This window comes from Lycium barbarum, chromosome 2 (genome assembly GCF_019175385.1).
Source record: "Lycium barbarum isolate Lr01 chromosome 2, ASM1917538v2, whole genome shotgun sequence".
Classification (NCBI taxonomy): domain Eukaryota; kingdom Viridiplantae; phylum Streptophyta; class Magnoliopsida; order Solanales; family Solanaceae; genus Lycium; species Lycium barbarum.
The window spans coordinates 146421830-146427921 of NC_083338.1; the positions used below are offsets into that span (position 1 = coordinate 146421830).

General features: G+C 38.9%; 1 long non-coding RNA gene across 1 annotated transcript; it reads left to right on the top strand.

The window, feature by feature from the left end:
* The first annotated feature begins 3923 nt into the window (after window positions 1–3923).
* LOC132623422 (uncharacterized) lies at window positions 3924–5696 on the top strand. The gene is made up of 3 exons (XR_009576234.1): window positions 3924–4154; window positions 4643–4695; window positions 5393–5696. It is a non-coding gene; the product is annotated as an uncharacterized LOC132623422 (long non-coding RNA).
* The last annotated feature ends 396 nt before the right edge of the window (window positions 5697–6092 follow it).

A 6092-nucleotide genomic window follows, 5' to 3' on the forward strand; every position in this document is an offset into this window, starting at 1 on the left:
GATGCTCGACCTTAACCTGTTGACAATTCGGGCACTGAGTAACAAACTCTGCTATATCTTTCTTCATGCCATCCCACCAATACAAGCATCTGAGGTCATGATACATCTTCGTTGACCCTGGGTGAACAGAATAACGGGCATAGTGTGCCTCTCCCATAACCTGTTGTCACAACCCTGCAACCTCAGGTACACATAATCTGCCTCTGTATCGTAGCGCTCCATCAGGTGCAACTTCGAATGGGGTCTCTTCCTTTTGGACAACTGCATCTCTATAATGTACAAGAATAGGGTCCTCGTACTGGTGTCTCTTTACCTCTTCTATGATAGAGGACTCAATAATTTCTCAAACCGAAGCTCTGTCGTTATCAGAATCAGCCAAAAAGACTCCAAGATTAGCTAGCTGGCAAATCTCATGAACTATCTCCTTCCGTTCTGGTTGTACATCCGCCAAGCTACCCATAGATTTACGGCTGAGTGCATCTGCTACAATATTTTCCTTCCCTGGGTGGTATAGAATGTTAACATCATAGTCTTTCAGCAACTCTAGCCACCTCATTTGCCGCAAATTTAGCTCCTTCTACTTAAAGATATATTGGAGACTCTTATGATCTGTATAAATATCCACATGCACGCCGTATAAATAATGTATCCATATCTTCAAGGCATGAACCACCGCTGCTAACTCCAGATCATGGGTGGGATAATTTCTTTCGTGCTTTTTGAGCTGTCGGGAGGCATAAGCTACAACTCTGCCATGCTGTATCAACACACAACCCAGCCCGACGCCTGAGGCATCACAATAAATAACATAGCCCTCTGGCCCCTCGGGAAGTGTTAGAACTAGAGCTGTAGTCAACTTATCCTTCAATAATTGGAAGCTTCGCTCACAAGCATCGGTCCATCGAAACTTAGCTGCCTTCTGTGTTAGCCTTGGTAAAGGTGCTGAAATTGAGTCAACTTCTCTACAAACGTTCTGTAATACCCTGATAGCCCCAGAAAACTACGTACCTCGGTAGGCGTCGTAGGTCTAGTGATAAGTTAGTATTTTACCAATTTATTTCTTCTTTAATCTTAGATTTTTGCTATGTTTTGATTCAGAAAATAGTGCATTTAATGTCGTTTACTTCCATTTTATAGGTTTATGTGATTTAGAAGTGATCGGAAGAAACCAAGTGAAAATAAAGTCAAAAAGAGGCCAAATTGGACAAAAACTGCACAGTTTTGCAAAACTGTCAAAAGTGGACAGTTTTGCAAAAACGGGACAGATTTGTAAAAAATGGGCAGAACTGCAAAAACGAAAATCTGGGGCATATTTTGTCATTTTTTGGACTTGGAAAAATTGAGGAGCTACAAAAGAGAGGCTTGGGGCAAAACATTTTCATCTTTGGCAGTTTTCATACAAGTTTGGAGGCTAGGGTTTCACCTACACCATTGGAGGAGAAGATTGGAGCACTTTAATGAGATAATTCTTAAACCTTTCTTCAAATCCCTGTTTTGTATTGAATATTTAAGTGTGTAGTATTTCATTTCTATACTTGAACCTTGTTTATGGAAGTATACATTGTTAAAGTTTGGATTGAAACTCTTGTTATGCTTATGTATTGAATGATTTTTATTCCTAATGAAGTGGGTTATTGTTTCTTTAATTAATCTCGTTCTTGAATGTTTCCAAAGGGATTAGCTAACCCTAGGACTCACCCATTTAATTTGATTTGAGCTCGAGAGAGGAAAGTCAATTTGGGAAAGATTAGTTAACAAGAATTTGGGTCATTAAACCCATCTAATAACTTGAGCTCGGAAGAGGATAGTTACTTGAGATTCAATTGGTTGTGCTTGATATCACACTCTAAGGCTTGGAAAAGCTTAGAGTGAAATTCATTGATTTGGTTGGAAGACTTTCAATGAGATTGTAGAAACCATTATCTATTAACATAAACCCGCTCTTAGTTGAAAAATCGTAAAATACGTTGGATCGTTACTTGAGTGTAATCTCCTATTATCCATGCTTGTGGCCATTGATCATTTTACTCGCTTTCTAGGTTAGTTTATATTTTTGCATTAGTTATAATTTTCTCCAAAAACCAAAATATCATTTATCGTTTGGCTTTAGCTTAGTTGGTGAAAGTTCCTTACTTTCTTAATCGCCTAGCATATTGTTCCCTGTGGGATCGACCCCGACTCATATTGCATACGACTCAGTCTCAGAAGCCTTGATTATCCTCAACGTACGCTGCATCTGCCGAATAAACTCGTACGGATCATCCTCAGGCTTTGACCCGAATAACTCTGGAGGCTTACAACTTAAGAAGTCATGAGCCCTCAAACTATCATGTCTATCAGCCGAGTCAACTCCTAACCCATGCCTGCGAGCCTGCCCTGCCACTAATCTGGTGAGTAACTGAACTGCATCTCTCATGGCTCTATCCTCCGCCCCTGGCTGAGGAGCTCCGAGGCTCAGGTGCTGGAACCTCAGGGACTGGCGGTGGAGCCGCCCCCTGACTCGGAACTGTCGCTACCCTAGGTTCATCTGGAAGTGGTGGTGTAGCAGAACTCGCGGACTGGAGAACAACCTCAGGCATAATCTGGGAACGGGCCTGTTATATCCCGTATTTTCGTACGTCGGAAAGCGTGCGAGTTAAATGATATTAGTAACGGACACGAGATTATCCCCCAAGCTTATAAGGTGGTTAAAGTGATGGTACACATGTACCGTAAGGATTTGAGGTTTAACAAATCGAAGAAAATAAGTTTCGTCGAGGTTTGAAAATTTATTTGAATAAAATACAGTCCAAGCCATAATATCCTGAATTTTGGATCAGGAAATTTAACCGTCCAACATGGGAAAATTTACCCAAGCCTGGAGAATTTAGTCATATTGAAGCAGGAAAATTAAGAATTCAGTATATACAAGAAGTAGAGTACTGAAATAAGTACTCGGTGCATGTACAAAGAGGCTATGGACTAGAAATCTACCACATGATTATGATAATGAGTATATGAATTATGTTAAAAGTGGTTGATATTTAATTAAATTTTTGACAAGATATTAAAGTCTAATCATGTTGGGAAATAAAGTGGACAAGTGAAGGTCTATGTGGCATCCTATTACATATAGACACAAATGATTATTTTTACTTAGATCTATTGGTGGACACGTTTTGGGAATTATACGTATAGTAAGCATGAAGTGGGCCTTATGTGTAATCCTATTACACTATATTATTATGGAGTGGGTCGTATCTTCAATTGTGGCATGCACAAAGTGCTATTGTGGCAGCCTAGGCGTGAATACTATAAAAGTTTGGCCAACAAGTGGCACGTGTAAAGGGCAAAAGATCAGTTAAAGTTTTAAGTTCATTTGCCTTTGGTATTTCGCATAAGATAAAGAATAGTACGATAGAATTTTTATTTGGTGTGCAGCAACGTTTCATGTTGTAAAAAAAAATGTTGTGCTTTATTTATTTCATGGAAGAGAAGTGTAATCCTTCTCAAAGAATAACATACGGATTTTGGCGCACCACTTCGATCTCGTTATTCCATTTTGTCGTGTTGGTGAATCCGGGTTTTCTTCGAAGTAAAGTAAGGTGGAAGAAGAGTACTTCTTTGCATATACGGTAAGAAATCCTCTCTCCAAGATGTATTCGATTTATCCAAGTCATATCTACATTACTAGATGAAAGAAATACGAAAATTATATTGGAAATCGGATAAATATTATTTCCACGTAAATGATGGAGAGTTGCAGCAAGTGGATGGTCTTCATACATATGAGGTGATGTGGCAACATGTATTGATGAGCATTTTGTGTGTGTGCGTCAAAGGGCACCACGTGTAGAACACAAGATACACATCAACTTTGAATCATTATATTATATGACTAAGACGTCATTTGAAACATATATTTCGTATAACATTATTTTGTATTGAGCAGCTTATGATTTACTCTTGAGGAAGCAACAATATTTCGTTCTCTTTTAGTAAGGGGACAGATTTCGTTCCCTTTAACAAAAGAAAGATATGAAGCGCTACGATTGTGGTAAACTCAAAAGACGACATAAAGATTATATCCATGTCATTTTCCTCCGAGTGATAATAAATTGGAGATTTCTTCGAAGTGAAGTAAGATTGAGGAAGAGTAGTTCTCGGCATATAAGGTAAGAATTCTATTATTCTTGATATATTTAAGTTTATCCCGGTAATAGCTAAATTGTGACATGAGAACTACGAAATTAATTGCGGGAAATTGGATAAGTTATTATTGTTGTTATGTGGGATGATTTGAGGTATATTTTTGGGTTGTGTTGTGGCTGGAAATTATTGGAGTAACTTAAGTATATTGTGGTTATTGTCATTGGTATGTATTTTGAAGGAAAGAAAAATTGAAGAAGTGTGTTTGATAATCTTATCTGGGCCTGTCGCTCGTTATGTAACGTTTATGATTTGTTGTTGCTTCGTGGTATCTTGTTATTGATGTATACACTTACCGGATTGTTCTGGTTGTTGTTGTTGATGTATGGATTTTGGGGAAATGAGAAGAACAAGGGAGATGCTGCCCATTTTTTTTTAGGATAAATTTAATTTTCGTTATAAGATTAAGAGAATCGTTATATAATTAACAATAGTATCACTCTCATATTAATAGGCTAAAGGGGCGAAGAAGCGAGCTTGGTTATGGTTAACCTGAGAAGCGACAAGGTATGTAAAGTTAACTCTTCTTTCTTTTGGCATGATCTTTATGAAACGAACAGACGATGTGTATATGGTTCCAAAGAAATTCCTATTCTTAGAGCCACTAGGATGGCTAATGTTCTTGATTCCCAGAACTTACTTTATTATGTTTTGATACGTACATATGGTTCCAGAGTTCTATTTTGATATAATTCACAGTGACATTCGAAAGGTATTTGATATGACTATTGTCTTGATTTGCAAGGGATGGTTCGTTTTGATTATTCCATTGAGTCTCAGATATGATTTAAATTGCATATAGTTGCTCACTACTCTGCTCGTGTATGCCTCAATATGTCTCTCACTGGGTCCTGGGCCAGGACACGTTTTCGTGCACAGTTTCACTGCATTGTTCACCGAGTCCCTCACTAGAGGGCCGGGACACGTTATATATATATATATATGATGTGATGATGTGATTATGGCGCCAAGGATGGTATGTGGCGACCTTATTCACCGAGTCCCTCACTAGAGGGCCGGGACACGTTATATATATATGATATATGATATTGATATGCATGATTTTCATTTCATAAGGCAAGTGTATTGATGTTTAAAAAGTCATACTTGTTTCTGATAATCTCTATTTCAGTTATGATCCTCTCTACTGTATTTCATGCATTATATACTCAGTACATATTCCGTACTGACCCCCCTTTCTTAGGGGGGCTGCGTTTCGTGCCCGCAGGTACAAATAGTCGGTTTGGTGACCCTTCAGCATAGGACTTCTACTCAGTTGTCTCGGAGAGCTCCGTTGTTCCGGAGTTTAGACTTTTGGTACAGATCTTATGATATATATATGTATGGTTATCCAGGGGTACGGCGGGGCCCTGTCCCGTCATATTTCACTGTTGATACTCTTAGAGGTCTGTAGACATATGTGTGGGTTGTGTATAAGTTCTGTTCAGCTGTGTCTATACGATGTGCTATGATATGATGTCTGTCTGTAGTGGCAGCCTTGTTGGCTGGCGTATCATTTTATGACTTGATCAGTTGTGACTCCTCAGGAGACAGTTTATCTGAATATACATATATGATGACGTTATGAACCGTTGGAGTTCTTTTGCAAGTTTCTATATTGTTCATAGATTCAGTTTGACTATATGTAACAGGTTCGTATATGGGTGTCAAGTTCAGGCACTAGTCATGGCCCACAGGGTTGGGTCGTGACAGGGCCCTAGTAACTCTCCGAGTCTGGCTAGTATCCCATGCTACCAATTTTCCTTTCTGGGCTGCTGTCGCTTTCTTTGGAGGCATAGCTGTAAACATAATAGTTCGTTAGAAAGGGATCATCCTGATAATATAGCTCTATCGCACGATCTAGGATAAGAAGAAAAGATGACATCCAAAATGTCCTGTAGCTT